At 36.3% G+C, this 18,644-nt stretch overlaps 2 long non-coding RNA genes and 1 other non-coding gene across 3 annotated transcripts in view; 2 read left to right on the forward strand and 1 right to left on the reverse strand.

Moving 5' to 3' along the window:
* Window positions 1–660, forward strand: part of LOC143653088 (uncharacterized) — a 101,887-nt gene extending 101,227 nt beyond the window's left edge. The window contains exon 3 of the long non-coding RNA XR_013161078.1: window positions 568–660. This is a non-coding gene — a long non-coding RNA (uncharacterized LOC143653088). The remainder of the gene's footprint in view (window positions 1–567) is intronic.
* Window positions 1–18,644, reverse strand: part of LOC143653086 (uncharacterized) — an 87,492-nt gene that overhangs the window by 35,251 nt on the left and 33,597 nt on the right. The gene's annotated exons all lie outside the window — the stretch shown is intronic.
* On the forward strand, window positions 14,659–14,730 carry TRNAG-UCC (transfer RNA glycine (anticodon UCC)). The gene has a single exon. It is a non-coding gene; the product is annotated as a tRNA-Gly (tRNA).

Here is an 18,644-nt window from a genome sequence, read left to right on the forward strand (position 1 = left end):
GAGGTCTGAGGATACATATTTTTCAATTTTGTTCATGATACTTCCTATACGTTTTTAATTTCTTCCTGTAGATAGTAAACTATAAAATGTCATGTGCCTTCCGTTTCCTATTTTTCTCCTCCAAAATTCCCACAATATTGCTTTACTCCTAATTCTAAATATGTGCTTTCTTAATGCAAACCATAATTCCTTATGTTGTTCTATCAAAAATAATCTTCAGGTAGCCACACAAACTATACCTCTAAACCTGCATGTAATTATCTATGTACATGTTAGACTCATCAGTGTTGATAAATAATCTGAAGTTGCCATTATATCCAAAGAAAACATGAAGGATAATTAACTTATCATTACAATGGAAACTTCCCAAAGGCAAAACTCATGTGCTTTCTACTCAGCTATTATTTGCCAAATTTAATCAGATGCTCTGCAACTCTAGCATTAATTCAGTGACAGAACCATTTAACAGATCGTGTGCCTAATTTTGTAAATGACAAAAATATATGCTTCGTTAACCTTTACAATAATTTCATTCATTCATATTTCCTTATTCTTTATTTCTCGAAGTGCCAGCCATGGGACAAGTGCTTCCTAGTTAACAATGGAGCACATTGGTGAGTTATGAAAATGCCCTACTTCTAGGGATGGCCAGCAAACTGCAGAGGCCAGAAGAGGCAAGGAAGGATTCGCTTCTACAGGTTTAAGAAGAAGCATGGCCCAGGGGACACCTTAATTTTGGACTTCCAGCTTCCAAAACTGAGAGAGAAATTTCTGTTGTTTTAAGCCACCTAATTCTTGTCTTTTGTTACAGCAGACCCAGACAACTAAGTAAATTTCCATAGTTTTTAACTATTTAATTCTGGAATCAAAGGACTCTGAGACCTCTACTTTGTGGACATTCACTGTAAAGGATATGCTAATTTAAAAGTTGATGTACACATTGCAATGCATTTAATCAACTGGGTATAAGATTAAAATGCAGTGTATCTTATCCCACAATAGAAAAGTATCATCTATTTACATTTAACATACATTGCTTCTTTACAGCTGTTCGGTATCTTTTAAATAAAACAATGATCATACTGTATACAAAGCTTTGTGCTTGGTTTTTCCCCCATGTAATATTATGACAAGGGCTGTTTCTCACACCATAATTAATTTTCTTCCAAAATATATTTTTATTCATACATAATATCCCATCAAACACACACACACACACACAATTTCCCTAGGACCTTGGTTTGTTTTCTAAAAAATAATGTCACAAAGTCTTGGAACATAAATCTTTTTTGAACATCTCTGGTTATTTTGCAAGGAAAAATTCCTAAAAGTAGAATTATCAGATTAAAATTGTGAATGACTTTAAGGCTCATGACTGATGCTATAACTGTCTTCAAGACTATTTAGTGGTTTACATTTCAACAATCCACATGTTAATGTTTATTTTCATTTTTTTTGTTTGTTTGTTTAACACTGAAATAACCCAACACTACACATTTTCCTTGGTGCAAATATTTGGCAACATGACTTAAATTTTAGAAATTCACTATGTTCATTAAAATATCAATGTGCATTACAAATCTCCCTGTTCCATTCCTAATCCAGAAAGCATGCAAATATGGTCTTGTGAATATATACATACATACACACACACAAGTCCAGCAAAAAAGCATAAACAAAAGATGCTTAAACTTTATATTATGAGTTTTGCATCATTTATAAATTAATTTTAAGTATCATTTTACTAACGGAAAATCTTCTAAATAGAATTTTGCTTTGTAAATTTATTATACTTGAAATTAACATATCAATATTCTTATATATTCAAGACTGGATTTGTAAAAAGAAGAAATAATAAGAGAAAAGGAGGATACCAAAACATTTAGTAATTTCCCCCAAACTGAAAAGCTACATCTCATTGCCTGGCAGTCCCCTTCAATAGCGGACATACATAAATATATTTTATTCATTCTGTCAATGAAATATAAAGAAATGGAAATGCCTGAATTACCCTAATAATTGGAAATTCAGATTTTCATCTATTTGAATTTCATAGTCACATAAAAATGCAATATCAAACTACCTTTTAAAACCAGTGTTAGTAAATATTTTGAGGTTTTTCATGCATTCATTTGCAAAGGTTTGCTTTTATATTGTGAAAATATTTCACTAGTGACTTCATGGGGTGTTAGAGGACATACATATGATAGGATCACATCTTTTGGTTGAATCTCAGAACTGACACTAATGTGTTGAGTCATGTATGCTAGATATACGGTATGAGATAACTACATTAGTGTGATGTCTTGGCGTTATGAACCCCAGAAAAACATGTTCTTAATCTTAATCCATTCATGTGGGTATGAACCCATTTAAAACAGGACCTTATGATGAGGTTCCTTCAATTAAGGTGTGACCCAACTGAATCAGGATGGGTCTTAATCCTGTTCCTGGAGACCTTATAGAGAAGTCCACAGAGAGAGAAACCACAGGGAGAAGCCAGAAGCTGGATGTCAGTGGAATTCAGAAGAGAAAGAAGATGCTTCCCGCTACATTCCCATGTGGCAGAAAAGTCAAGGAACCCCAAAGGTTGCCAGCCAGCCAGAAGACACTGACTCTGAGAGGAAGCAAGTCTTCCAGCCTCTGAAACTGTGAGTCAGTAAATTATTGTAGCTAAGCCCACCTGTTACAATATTTGTTTCAGCAGCTTGAGAACTAAAACGGTAAGCTTTATCACAATTCAGATTCACTTCAGATTTCTGGCCTCTGGAGAACTGCTACGTATTGTTCTGCAATGTTATTAAAGCTTATGAATAAAAGGAGTAACACAATTCACTAAAGGAGCTACAGTCCACTTTACCCAAGTTTTCCAAAGACAAATCCAGTGGTTTGGGCTATTTCAAAGGTACGGTAAGTGAATAATTCTATGTTATTAAATCAAATAGTGTAAAATTACCTATTGTACCCTGAGAGGGAATGTTTGGCTGTGGAAAAATGTTTGAATACCAATTAAGCAGCTTACTTTTTCCCATAGTTTTGATAGTAACTTCCAGGGTAACCTTGAGTAAATCAATTATATTGATTTCTAGAATTTTGCATGTATACAAGGATATCGACCAGGATCAATAATTGCAAAATAGTTTTTCTAGGATATTTTCATATACATTCAAACAGAAAACAATTTAAAGGTCAAATAAAATTATTATATAATACATGAAATCTCTCACAAGACACCTGGTAAATAGCTCCTCCCTTTTCCATGTGACTTCATTTGAGAAATAAAATGAAGGGTAGCAAATGGAAGCCAAAATATTACTTATAGAATTTTCAAATTCCATAATGTTACTCTAGGCACACTGGCCGAGTCGACTTGCTGAAACATAACCCCCAACTTGGGCAAACTATTGATTTCTCCAGGTCAAACCATGCAGGTCTGGGGTGGCAATTTTCTAGGAAGTGAAGAAGTATCTGAAGGAACAATGACAACTACCTGTGTATAATGAGCTATGTATCCTCGAGAGGAAGTAAGGGAGTGCAGGGCCATGCATACAAGGTTCTTGCTCCCATACTAATTAATGATTTTATTTATAACCTGTCCTTTCCCTTTTATGCTGAGTGTGGACTGGAAAACTCATTTGTCCCCATGTGCCATATCCCCAAGGGTCTAGATCTTGTTTGGATGCCTTGCATTTAAACCTTTGAGCCAGCTTAGCTGGAAACCTTAAACCAAGGTGTTCTGTGATGAAGGCTGCTGTGTCTCCAGTTTCCAGACAGATCTATGGATATCCCCAGCACTGGCCTAGACCTGACATATCACACCTGTTGATGCTGCAATGTGTGCTGCTGATCCTAAGGCAGAGGCAAAACTAAACAGGACTGTGAGACAAAAATGCTGATCAAACTGCCAAACTAGAGGAGCCAGAGCAGTCAGGAAGCTCCAGAAATAAAGCCTAAATGAGAAAGAGAAATTTGCTACTTAAGTATAATCAGGAACTTTTAATAAGCATCCAATTATTCTGGGAGAGAAGATCCATGTATTGAAATAGAGGCTTTTACTTTTAATTATAGTTGATAGCCAGAAAAAAAAGAGACAAGAGCATGTTAATCTTTGAACAATACAGGATTATCTTAAAATTAAATTTTTAATCTTTTCCACACTGGAACAAATTTCTTTTCTTTTTCTGCAAAGATAGTGATCACTTAATTTGTACAGTTTGTTCCAATAATGCTTACTTTTACATGAGCACTGAGTGAAACTTGCCTTTGGTTACTACATTTCTTTTTGAACATCTGTTTGATGAAATTTTAGCTTGATTTTTCTCCAGTCTTTTTTTATCAAGCAGGTGTGAGTTACAGTTGGGCACTGCTGGAAGTGTTGACTCAGTAATCCTTGAAGTTTCCTTAAACATAACATTCCTCAACTCATGGAAAAGAATTCCTCTTAATAATTCTGCAGCATAAAACTACTTTTTAACCTACCAAAATTGAAGAAACAAAGATTGGACAGAGGTAAAGAGGGCATTCTGTAGGCATTGTAAGCAAGCTGAGTCTCTATTACAGAAGTAGCAAAACCATGAGGGACAATCAGTATTATAGTTCAACATGTCCAAAACAAGTCTTTATTTTCCCAAACACATTTGGAACTTGCCTTTTAATGCTATCATGGCTTGTAACATAACCTAAACACCTAAATTCTAAATCCTGATTCTTCCTTGTTCTACACAATCAAAACCCATATTCAATTGATTTCACTCCTAAGAAAATCCGTGAACCTTTTCCAAGCCCTGGTTTGACTCCTTATTTTCTTTTTCTAGAATTATTGCTTAGGTCTCCCTCCCAAGATTTCTTGCCCCAATCCATCCATTAACCAGCTCCAGAATTTTCTTACATAATGATGACAATTCTAGATTGCTACTTAGAAAATTCTGGGGTCACTCATTGCCTCAGAGCTGATCTTCAAACTTTCTTTTAGTCAAGGAAACATTTTTCCTTTGAAATAAACATTTACTGGGTGATCCATGTTGTGCAATTTATGAGAATAGAATTGTTCTGTTACAAGTAGAAATGAAGAACTTCTAACCTTTCTTCCTCAGCTGTTCTTTGTGGCAGAGAAGGTTTTTTACAGTTTGGCTCCAACCCCTATGTATAGGCACATTTTCCCCTACACTCCCTGCCCTCAAAGCAAACAGTAGTACTAAAAGATCCCAAGAAAAACCATATCCTTTCCCATTTATGTGCCTTTGCTTATGCTTTTGTCTTCAGAAAATCTTTTGTCTTCACCCTCAGAAAAACTCATCCACTCTCCTGACTCACATTGATATCTTCAGTATTTAAATCTTCCATGGAGCATTTGCTTACAACCAACCCTAGGGCTAAGAAGGAATGTTCCCCATCCTAGGCACCATGTTTTAGAGAAGACTTCTCTGCCTATGGACATTCTATAACCAAAATATATGACCTCCTCACTTATAGAGCATGTTTAGTGCACCCAGAAACGCAGAATCCTCTGTCCTAAATCTCTGAGCCAATGATGTGCATGCTTCAAAGCATGGCATGGTGGCCAAAGGTAGCTGTTTGGGGGTGGAGTAGGTCAGGGCTGGGATGTCTACAGGGCCTGGACATGCACGGCAGAGCCTGGGGTAATAACAGAAAAGGAGCTACTGGAATTGGGGCCTAACCACTTGTTTCACTATACCACTAATTTCCCACAGGGAACTCATGGAGTTCAAAGAATTTAAATTCAAAACTGGCCTCCATGCTGCTATGAAGTTTCATGTTCTTCGTGGTTGAAGTCTAAAACATGTTTAACATAAATTTTTGTTAACTTGATTTATTACTTTTCAATATCTAGAGAAATGGTACAAAGCCCTCTATTTGTACTCCTGCCCAAGCATTGCAAATATTAGGGACATTGGTTAACATTTTGACAATATGTGTATTATCTGCAATCTCTAACTGTAACTGTTTTCTTTTCTGTAGTTTGCATAATACATTGTATGTACTCCTATGATCACATTTCCATATTGTATATTAACTATTAATTATTCATCTACATGGGTTTTTTCCTTATGACTTGCTATGAGAGAAGGGATTATTTTATTGCTGTTAATCAACTCCATGCCTACACTGATACACTGCATAACAAACATGACCAACACTGTAGTTTAGATTCAGACAATTCCTTCCATTTTTACCATTCTGAATCTTCCCAGTCAATAGTTACCTCATTTTCCAGGGTGCTTAGTTTCACATCTTACTTTTGCCTTCTCATTTTACTTTATTTAGAATTAACAAGCTGTCTCCTAAATGCCTATTTTGTTATTAATATACAAATGTAATTGTGCGTTCCTTCTTGAAATTATTCCCAAGCTCAACAAATCCCTTCTAGGCCCAACCTTCAAGAAATATTCCATGGAGGGAGACTGTACAAGGTATAAAATAATACTCATAATGATTACAGTAGCACAGCAACTAAAAAGCTCTAACATTATGTGTTATACAGTGTACTGTATGGTTTATACTAAGTCTATAATCATCTGTTCAAAGGTAGTTTTAGAAGTGAAAATTATTATTTCCCTGTTGAAGGTGAGGGAATGAAGTCATATGGATTAAACTACATTGTCTGATTTCACATAGTTCATGAATACCATATCTAGGATTCACACCTAGGTATATATGCCTCAAACCCTTACCCTTTTACTTATATTCATCTTTTCATGACCAGCATCTCCCCAAATGCTTAATCCTTAATTACTGGATAACAAGTGTCTTTAAATATATGAATGACAAAAAAAAATGAGGGAAATGGATGGATGGATGGATGGATGGATGGATGGATGGACAGATGAATTCCTAACTAAGAATACTCATGGACTAACTTTAGATGGCAAAGAGCTAGTTTTCTGTCTAAATTCAAGATTATATGTAGAGGATTAAAGCTGAAACAAGATAATAAAGATTCCTAACACAAATGTAGGTCAAAATCTACACAATAGTTATCAAACACATGTCAATTTCCTTATTTAGTAATGTAAGTAATGCACTCGTTCCTAGAAATGATTCAAAGAGGAGGTAACAATCATATTAGAACCTCTAGAACATTAGTGTTCATAGCATAAACTTTGGTTTGCCGAACCCCAAGCTTTCCTATCTAACTTGATATCCCCTTCCTCTTTCTCTCCCCTCCACCTCTTCCTTAAGCTTTAGTATTTTTCATCTAGCTGGGATTAGGAAAATCTACTGTACAAACTTTTTATTTGAATCTTTCTCTCTGCTACTTGGATCTTTCTACCAGTCATTTTTTAAACTTAATAGATAAGTATTTGCAACATCAATTTGTTGGTTCAATAGTGTATGATTCTGGTTTTACAGTTGAGGAAGAGAGAAGGTTCTCAGCACAACTGAAGGAGTTCCCTGAGGGACAACAGCAGCTCCTTAAATAATATTTCAAGGTCGCCAAACAAAGGATAACTTAAGTCCTCAGAAAATACCTTGACAATTAGTGGAGTGCCTAGATTAGGAAGTAGCTTCTGGCAGTGTGACCAGAAAGGACTGAATACTGAATCCTTTTCAAATGAAGAAGACAGGAAAAAAAGTGATGACTCATTGGCTCCTGGGAATGTGGCTAAATTTTCTCCAACATATCAAGACACGGAGACTAAAATAAGTAGGTATAGTTACTTGATGGTTCTAAAGTGAAAATCGCTATAAAAATTTCTGTCATATATTTATGATTAAAAAAAGATCCTTCTTTCTTAGTACATCTGAATGATCATGCTTAGTTCATGCTCAGAACATTATACTGAACTTCTATTTAAACATGACCTTTAAATGCATCTTACTCTACTGCCTTCCAGACCCCATCTAATTGGCAATGATGAGTTTTTCAAAGAGAATATACCGGTGTAAAAAGAAAAGAAAAGGCAAAACTAGGAGTGTTATAGAAGCTGAAAAATAATTGGAAAGGTTAGCAAAATAGAGAAAGCTGAAACCAAAGTTGATAGTGAAGAGAACCTTGAAAGGATGGCTTATGTGCAGAATTCCAGAAAGGTTCAGACACCAAACAGCTCTGAATGTGCCAGTGAAGTTCAAAGCACTTAGCCTGTCAGATCCCTGCCCATCAACTCACACAGCAAAGCAATGATTCATCTCTCTTCCTAGAAGACTGGAGGATCGTTCCCTGCAGATACTGAACCCAAAAAATGCTGAGCCCAGGGACACGAGGGACTGGATGCAAATCTGAAATAGGGGAGTGTGCTGGTTTGAAAGGATGTATGGGCCCTGGAAAAGCCATGTTTTAATCAAAATCCCATTTCATAAAGGCAGAATAACCCCTATTCAATACTGTATGCAATTAGATCATCTCCCTGGAGATATAACCAAATCAAGAGTGGTTGTTAAACTGGATTAGGTGACGACATGTCTCCATTCATTTGAGTGGGTCTTGATTGGTTTACCGGAATCCTATAAAAGAGGAAACATTTTGGAGAATGGGAGATTCAGAGAGAGCAGAACAGAACGACATAGCCACGAGAAGCAAAGAGCCCACAAGCCAGTGACCTTTGGAGATAAAGAGGAAAAACTCCTCCTGGGGAGCTTCATGACACAGGAAGCCAGGAGAAGCAGCTAGCAGATGATGCCAAGTTCGCCGCATGCCCTTCCAGCCAAAAGAGAAGCCCCAACTGTGTTTGCCATGTGCCTTTCACTTGACAGAGAAACCCTGAACTTTATCGGCCTTCTTGAACCAAGGTATCTTTCCCTGGATGCCTTTGATTGGACACTTCTATAGACTTGCTTTAATTGAGACATTTTCTTGGCCTTAGAACTGTAAACTACCAACTCATTAAATTCTCCTTTTTAAAAACCATTCCATTTCTGATATATTGCATTATGGCAGCTAGCAAACTAGAATAGGGAGTAATTGAAGATGATAAACCTAGCCTTGAGACACTATTCTTTCTAACTTTTCTCCCTGAAAGTTGACAATATTTCCTTCAGATATGAGAGTAGAGAATTTTCTAACCCAAGGGAACAATAATCTATTGAAAATAAGAGAAATTTGAAATTTCAAAATATTGAAAATATTTTGAAAATAAGAGATTTTTTCAACAACTTCATGAGGGTTTTTTTTTATCCCCAAATTAAAATGTCCTCTTCCCTGAGATATCCCTTCCATATACTCAGAGTTTCCAATGAGCTTTTTAATACTTCACGCTTAATACGACAGCCAAGAATTGCAGATACATTAGAAAAGCTGTGGCATGAAAGACAGAGACTAAACCAACAGAAGGAAAAAGGGGAATTTGAAGAAAACAGAGCAAATTCAGAATAAAAAGAAAATCTCAAAGAATGAGAAAAATTACTTATGAATATTCAGTAATATATGATGTATCCTTGAAATAAAATTTGGGTATTATGAAAATAAAACTCTAAATACATGAAAAGAGCTATTTTGCCTAATAATATAATGCAAAATAAAAATTTTATTAAAGTATTTGGAAAACTGAACTCTCCCAGAACATAGAACAAAAAGACAAAAGATGAAGTTTAAACAATATATAGAGCATCAGTCCAGGAAATTCAAAAGGTGAGGAGAAAAAATGAAGGAGAATGAATGGAGTAATAATTCAATATATTTTCCCAAAAATGAATCCCACTACTTTTCAGATCAGAAGATTATTCAGAAAAATAATTAATGCAAAAAATAAACACTAAGCAACATTATAATGATAATTAAAAACAGTCAGAGTAAAGAGAATGTTCAAGAGCCTTCTAAGCAATGGGGAACAGACAACTGCAAAAAAATCAAGAATTAGAATGGCATTAGACTTCTCAATAACCAAAACACCAATGAAAACATAGTAATGCCATCAAAAGTCTCAGTCAAAATGATTCTAACCTAGAATTCTATTTCCAGTCAAAATAGCATTGAAAGGCAGGAACTGAGTAAAAATATTTTTCAGTCAAGCAAGCTATCAAATTTTATCCCCTGTATACTTTCTCCTGAAGCAAACAGACAGGGCATTTCACTAAAACAAATGAGGGAGGATGTGAATGGAATGAACTCCTCAGGCAAAGATGATCCAACTTTGGAAATGAGTGAAGGGAATCTCTGAGTGATGTAGAAGAGAAATCCCAATATAATAGCTGAGCAGCAAAGTTAGATCAAACTTGTTCGTTTGGAGTGAGGAGATAGCTAATTCCAGGAGACATTTCTCCAAGATATTAAAGCTGACATTCAGATAGTACTTGATTGAAAATACATATTCTATATACATTATACATAATATAAAAATATATATGCATGCATATATATATTGTGCATGTCTGCATTTATATGTGTATATTTCTGACAATGTAATTGATGATAAATTAGTGATAGAAACATTAAAATACTTAGCAGGTAATCTAACAACGTGATTATTTATACCACTGATGACCCAAAGCCATACAGCAAAAGACATGTAAATATAGTGCAATATACTGTTTATCTCTGAACAGGATTTAAATAATTATTATATAAAAATCTGAATATTGGTTTAGCAAAAATCATACATGATATAGTGGGATGATGAATTAAAAAAGTATGTGAGGGAGAAATGGAGAGGCAGAATAAGAGAACTAAAGCAGCATCTTCCTTTTTAAGATGTAAGTAGAAGATATAGCATTTAAATTAATAAACCCACAAGTGCAATAGAAGCATATTACATAAGAATATTGAAAAAATAGAAGAGCTAGATTAGGTGACTGAGGATGGTGACAATTTTAGAGTGATAATCAAGGATAGGGATGCATAGGAGCAAGTTAATGCTCTTTCTGGCTATTTTCTGGTTTTATTAGCTCTGTAAAACTAATTTTTAAAACGGTTTCTACATGCTCTTTGATAATAGATATTATTCTATTACAAAGATTTTTTACTGATGCCCATGAAACTGAGAATCTTCATATTATGTATCTATTATGTGATATATCAGTGTGTAGCATCTACTTATGCTACTGTAGTTCTTCTTACTGCAGTACTTGGATATATAGCCCCTACCCAGGATACTGCAGAGGACAAAATTGTTTATGGGAAGTATGTGGTACTCGGAGGATTCCTGAGCTTTAAAACTGCTGAGCTATCTATTTCAAGTTTTCACATAATCACAGTGTGTGGGCAATCTTAGGATACATAGTCTTATAGAGCTGGCTGTCCATGAAAGAAACATGACTGTGCAGTACCCATTGAATATATGTTACTATTTATTTATTTTAATGACTTAAAAATACAAAGTAAAAGGAAATTCATTCTTTAAAAAGCTTGGATCCCCCCAAATCATACACATCAAAAGATTAAAAGCAAACTTTGGTTTACCAGCATTGCTACTATAACACGTTCACAGAGTCCTTTGATAGAGTATTAAACCATGTATTACATGCAAGTTTTCCAAGAAAATATACAAAAACCAGAATATATTTGTTTTCTCCCTTAGGACAGTGTAAGCTCTGAGCACCATATTCTGTTGGTGTGTATGCTAAATCTGGGACTGAGATTGAAGAAAACTGATTTAAAGGTGATTGTGTTCCATGAATTTTGTTGATAAATTCCCACATTAGATGTCTTCCTTTGATTAATAAAGCTCTTTTCATTGCCTGTAAGAATATAAGAAATTTTCTATTCCAATATTTTTATTACCAAATCTCATCAGAAGTAAATAGCCAAGATTAAGAATTTGGAATTATGATGAAGAATTAAAAAAAAAAAAGGCCATAAAAGTAATTCCCAGATTTAATAAAGTATTTTATAAATAAATATTAAATGAATACTGATGAAACTTAGACAACTTTATAGTTTTCAATACATAATAATATATTATCTCACTTGATTCTATCAAAAGTGTGTGGCAGGTAAGGCAGCCATTTTAAAGTTAGGAAACTTAGGTTCATAAAATTTCCAGAAATGGACTGATAAACAAACAGGGGAGGCAGGATCAGTTTCAGATTCATAACTTCACACTCTGAGTTCAGTACTTGTTTCCCTAAGTTCTTGGTCTCTCCATTAGGACGGGTATTAATAGACTATTGCTACTTTACCTGAATAAGAGCAAGGAGGTCCAATCCAGGAGATGAGAATTCTGAATAGATATCTATTTGTCTTCAAAACCTGAAATGAATTATTTGAGCCCCATGACGTGCACTGTCCTGGTCTTATATGACTTCTGCATACATGGGAAGACGTGCCAGGGAATTCTTCCTGTTTTAGTTTCCTAACTGCTAAAACAAATGCCATGCAATAGATTGGCTTAATAACTGGAATTTACTGACTCATGCTTTCAGAGCCTAGAAGGCTCGCTTTCTCCTAGAGTTGGTATCATCTAACTGGTTGCAGTCTTTGGAGTTCCTTGGCTTTTTTGTCTCAAGGCAGTAACACGGAGGTGTCTTCTCCTTTATCTTCCAGGTTCCGTTGACTTCTAGCTTCTGTCTGTTTCCTGTGGCTTCCCTTCTTTTGTGTCCAATTTCCTTTGCTTATAAGGACCAGAGCCATATTGGATTAAGGTCACACTCAGGTACTTTGGGCCCACCCTGCCTGAATGAATTCATACCCACTGGACCAGGGGTTGGAACCTGAACACATCTTTTATAGGGGACAGTCCCCAACGCTTCCCAAGTTCTTCATTTTTCTTTCAACTGACAATTAAGACATAATAATAAAAATAATAATGCCTGTGATGGTACTATTATAATTCTCAATTTACAGATGAGAAAAGTGAAGGCTAGAGAATTTAAGTAGGTGACCCCAACAAGACAGCTAAAACAGTACAGGATCAGGCAACCTGGCTGTAAAAAACCTATGCCAGTAGCTTCTATGGATACACCTTAGTAATACTCTGTCTCTTGCAATCTCAAGTGCATGACGAATTTGTTTCAGAACTTAGAAATAACTCTACCGTTCTACACAGACCATTTCACTACTCTCACAATTATCGTGTTTCCTTAGCAAATCTAAATAAAAAGCACCAAATTTGGCAATATTTTCCATTCCCCCTTAGCAAACCTCATTAAGTGATATATACAAATTAAACTGAAATTTATAAATTATATGGGAACTAGTAAGTGAGGAAACAATTCTGAGTTCTACCCTACCCAGGGACATGTTACCCAGGACATTCCAGGCTTCAGAAAATAGAGCCACAATAAAATTAAGGCCTTATATTTTCACTGAACATACAAAATAAAGTTGGAGTAAAGTTGCTTAAATATTTATAAACCTCATGGGGCCAGTCCATGATGGTTGATGTCGAACTATGACTCTACCATCTTCTAAAGCAACAATCTCTTTCTCTATGCTTTATATCCTTTCTCACCTATGCTGGTCTGTGTGTTTCTTGCCCACTTATCTCTTCTCCCTCTATCATAACCTAAATTTGTCAATTTATAGTTTTAGCCTCACACCTAATCTTCCACGCCTTCCTTTCTCTTCTCTCTCTTCTCGCTCCTCTTTCCTCTTCATGTTAGTTAATTCTGTGCTTGTCACAGGAATTACAGTCACAAAAGAATATGCTGCAGAGACTTTTTTTACTGGAAAAATAAATAACTAAAGACCAAAAGGTGAGAGTGGGAGTGAAATAAATGACGGGAGTGAAAAATAAAAGATTCTGCAATGCAGTTTGAGGAGAGAAGAGGACAAAAGTGCCAGGCTGACAATGTTGGTGATTGGGCCAAAGGGGAAGGCCATAGAGTTCTGCTAGAGTCTGCTCTGCTCCAATATGGAAATTTAATAAATACAGTTGAAGTTGGATATTTTCTCTTTAACTAAAAGCCAGGAGTGTTCATAAAGGGTTGTCCAATATGTTCTCCCTAAAATGCTCCAAATTTTTCTGTACTTCAGAGCAGTCACAGGCAGTAGGAAAGTTCCTTGTAAGTAGCCAGTCTCAATAAATTCATGTTCTCACGGTGATATATGTATGCCCGTGGTTAGGTGATCTGGTTCCCTTTGCCTCTCACTTTTTTTTTTTAACTGAAAAAGTCCCATTTACCTGGATGTCTTATTCCAAAATCTATAAATAGTTTCTGGGTAACTCTTTGTTTTATATTCCCACGTTGAGCTGTTAAAGGTGCTTTACTTGCCTGCCATTGCCCCCGAAGTTGAACTTGAAGTGGCCAGTTGTGGGCACTGCACTTTCCTTGTTTGGCCACAAGGTCACTGCTATGACACTTAGAGGCTCTGCTGGCTCTAGGAGGACCAGTATGCAGCGAGCTGTGCTGCCGGGATGGCTGTGTTTAGCCATGGCGCTGGCTTCACTGCCACTGTCACCAGTGCCCCATTCAGCTGTCAAATGGTTATTTACTTAGAATCTATTTTGTTCAAAGCACTAAACTAAGCACTGGGGGCTAAATATGGCCCTGAAGTCACAGAACATGGATTGCCCTGCCCGTGTATGCTCACTGTCACCTCCGCAGCGAACGCAGCTCCCTCCTGGAGTTGGTAGAAACCTCTTGCTCTTCTCTGACTTTGCTATAAAAGCACAAATAAAATAAAGCAAAACCAAAAGCAAACTACAAAATAATAAAATATGACAAGGTAGGGTCGTTCTCTCTGTCTCTCTTATGAGATTCATATTCCCACTAAGGTGTTCTGGGCCATATAAAGATAAGGTAACAGTAGACACACATGAGGGTGCATGGGTGGTTCAGTGGTTAGAATGCCCACCTTCCATGTGGGAGACCTGGGTTCAATTCCCAGACCATGCACCCAAAAACAAACAAAAAGTAGTAGACACACGTGGGAAGAAAGTCAGGAGAAACAGAAACTTTGTTTTGGATCTATTATTGTGCTAAATTCAGAAATGCTTGTTTCTGCTGCCGATTATTCTCTCCACAGAGAAGATTCCTTTCCTGTAGCCTTTACCCCCTTCTCTGGCTGATGCGCCCTCTCCTCCCACACCTGCAAACTATTTTGATGGGACACCACATCCAACAAAACACCTGAGGAAGAGTCATTGGCTGAGAGAAGGAAGGAGCCTAAACAATAAAGGGGGACTAAGAGAAACAATGAAAAACAAAGAGATACCAAGAAACAATTGAATTTTGAATCTCTCTACTGTGGATTTACTGAACTGAATCTACTGAAATAAATTAAGAACTGATTTGCACCATTCCCTGGGCTTCATATATTAGTCTCTAGGTATGGGCTATACCTTCTTTCATTTCTGAATAATAAAGACATTTTCTTTCCTGATGAAGAAAAGAAAAATGGTGTGTTTACGTGGGAGAGAAGAAGAAGGGGAGGAGGGAGGCAGGAAGGAAAGAAATAGGACTCCTTTTACTCAAAATACCAAATCAAGGGACTTCCAAGTTACAGTCTTTCAATTTACCCCTATCAGGATTTACTATTTCACCCAGATTCCACTCACTGAATTATTCACTGAAACCTGATGAGATAGGTAGCATTATTAGTCCCATTTTCCAAAGGCAGAGTTTTAAAGTCAGGGGAAGAGAAGCACTTGCCCAAGTTTGCACAAATGATAAATACTGGAAGCACGAATCAAAGCAGACAATCTGACTCAGACTCTGAATGCTTTAACATTAGACTGTATCACTCAGAACTACTTTTCAATACTGAAAGGATACATGGTCTAATGTGAGAAAAAGTATTTAATCCTAACGTTATGTAAGACAATAAATCAAAAGGACCTCACTTAATAAGGCCCTCTTTGCCCTTCACCACTTCTCTCATAGTTGACATCTCCAGTAGGAAAAAAATCCCATTCATCTTTAGCATCAGACTTGACATGTAATATTAGCCTCAAGGCCTTCTGTCAGTTATCTGAGATTATTAGGTCCCAATTTTTGAATAGTTATAGAACAGGCACATAAATTATTATTGGTTGTTTTTGTATATTTATGAATAACTAAGTTTAGTAGGAAAATGCTGAGCACACAGAGTGAAATATAATAGCCACAAGCATAGAGAAAGACTCAAGGGAGTAAATGAAGAGAAAAAAAAAAATACTGGGATATAATATACAGGTGAAGATGGTTAGTAACATATTTATCTTAAGGGACCAGGAAGTTTAAAATATGGAAAGGGTACTTTTTATTTACTTAAAATGATTAAGAGCTTAGAAAGTTTTCCATAGAACCTGAAATGCTGACCACAGGGGAGCAAAGGATACTTATTATAAGTTTGTGGAGCAATGAAGGCACCCAGCATAGAAATCTTTCATAAACCTGATTAAGAGGTCCTACACAAGCTTATCCTGAATTAACTCCCCAACACACTCTCCCGAATCATCTTAATGTATTAAGGCGCCATGGCAGAAAGGTATAGAATCACCGAAGCTGATAAATTATTTTTCTACCTTTGGGGAGTTTTAAACAGATAATCTCTATCCACAGCTCAATCATGAAGATGAGTGTGAATTCATCAGGAATATACTGGTGAAGGCGGAACATGAGTAAAGGTAAGGAATGTATAGAGAATTTACAATGTTTAGGAATGCCTGGGTATCACATATTTACGTAATGCTTGTGGGAGTTGATATGCAGTGAAAAATAAGGCAGGAAGAGTACAAAACCCAGAACTCATAAGGCCCTGGAGATCATATCTAGGTGTTTGGACTGTGCCTTAAAAGTGACAGGGAGCCCCTAGAGAGCTTTATTTTGGAGGGTAATTGGAGGAGATGGAAGATTGTAGGCAGAAAGATCAGGAAAGTACAATAGCCAAAGTCAGAAAATATAAGGATTCGGTGCAAGAAGATATTAGAGGACTCTAAAAGTCTGGGTTTGATCACTAAAACAGGACCACTAAGGAAAACATAAGATGACACATGATAGACATGCTGATAAGTAGATAGACAGGTAGGTAGGTAGATAAGATGATAGATAGATAGATAGACAGAGAGACAAACAGATATAAAATATAATTTATGAGAAACATCTCTCCCTGCACAGTTGTGAACTCTAAAAACTCGTCTTCACATCTGATCCTAGAGCTTGAAATCTGCAGGTCATGCAGAGAGAAAGGGAAGGTAGACATCAAGGGGAGAATGAGGATAAACTAGAATCGATGAGCACAAGATAGGACCCACAAGGACAAAGTGGAGCCTAGCGTCTTATTTCTTCCAACTTCAGCAGTGTGAGTGTCCTCACAGATCTAAATAAGCACCTTGTCCAGGGGTTGGAGAAGCTGAAGGAAGAGCCAGGGGAAGGAAGAGTAGCTGCTGCCCAAGCCTAGTGAGGCAAGCCAGAGGGTAAATGACGCTATGTGTGACTTTTTCCTCATGCTCATGAACCAATCTTCTAAGCATTAAAGTATATGGATGTGCTACCCTTTAGCTTTCTAATCTTGAAAATGTCTCTTGTGACCCATTCAGGGTAGAATATACAGAGGAGGGAATTCTAGGACATGTAATTTATCCTAGTCAAGTTGATGCAATACAAAGATACCAACAAGGATGTTAATTATTTCCATAGCAATAGAATAGGACTCCTCATCTGTTAAGAAGTGGGTGGGTGGTGTAAAGGGAAGTTGTAAGGGAGAGGGAGAGAGAGAGAGAGAGAGAGAGGTCAAACATTCCCAGATTGCTTCTTTGGAGCAAGATCAACGGTACAAGCATTCACCAAAATAGGAGTTAAAATAGGGTTAGTTGGCATGAGAGGTCTGCACATCAATTTTAGACATGCTGAGGTTGGGTTACCTGTGATTCACATTGGAATGTATGTATTGGGAGCCTTAGAGCAGTAATGAGTAGGCTGAATTCACTGACTAGAAAATAACAGATCTATCTATAGTTTGTAGACAAAGCCATGAGAAAAGTGGAGAATATCCAGGAAGAATGCAGTTTAAATTAAGGACTGAGGAAAGCATCTAACAATGCACAAGTTTGCAAAGAGTCAGTCAGGGAAAGAGGAACTACAAAAGGAAAATTAAAAGGAACACTTTAGAAGATAGAAGGAACCAGGAGAAAGTAGTGTGACAGATGTCAAATAAGGAAAGAATTTTAATATTGCCATGCAGTAGTGACAAATATTAGAGAAAAGACAACATTAGAAATGAAGGCTCTATCCAATTTGGCTGTGATCCCGTACAAATTTGTGGGGTAGATACAGAAACTAGATTAAGATTAAGGTAAAATAAGATTGAAAAATAAAAAGGAATTGCAAAAAGAAAGAAATTTTTTTTCCAGAAATATGGATGAAAAAGTAAGGACAGAGAAAAGTACAACAGCTTCAGAGAAACATATTTAAGGTAATAAAATAATAATAATAATGGAAGACATACACCTTGAACATATTTATGATCTTAAAAACTGGAGTCAGTGGAAGGAGATGGGTTAAAATTCAGATAAAGAGGGGATAATATGAGGAAACAATGATTCATTGATTGCAGGAGAATATAATATATGGTAAATAAACACATAGTAGAGAAATGAGTGTGAACTTAAGGGACACATTTCTCTGAGAATAAAGGAACAGAAGGTTAGAGTAGAGGCTGCTGTATTTAATAATCACATCTTTGAAATGGTCAATTTTACACAGGTTTACAGAAGGTCAGAACAGTAAAAGCCTTATTATTTTTCTTCTTATACTAACTTCAGGACATTATCAATTGTAGCTGTGTCTAGATTAATTAAGTCCCTTGGACTCTTAAAAGAAATTCATGC

The sequence above is a fragment of the Tamandua tetradactyla genome, chromosome 13, assembly GCF_023851605.1.
Source record: "Tamandua tetradactyla isolate mTamTet1 chromosome 13, mTamTet1.pri, whole genome shotgun sequence".
In the NCBI taxonomy this organism is placed as follows: domain Eukaryota; kingdom Metazoa; phylum Chordata; class Mammalia; order Pilosa; family Myrmecophagidae; genus Tamandua; species Tamandua tetradactyla.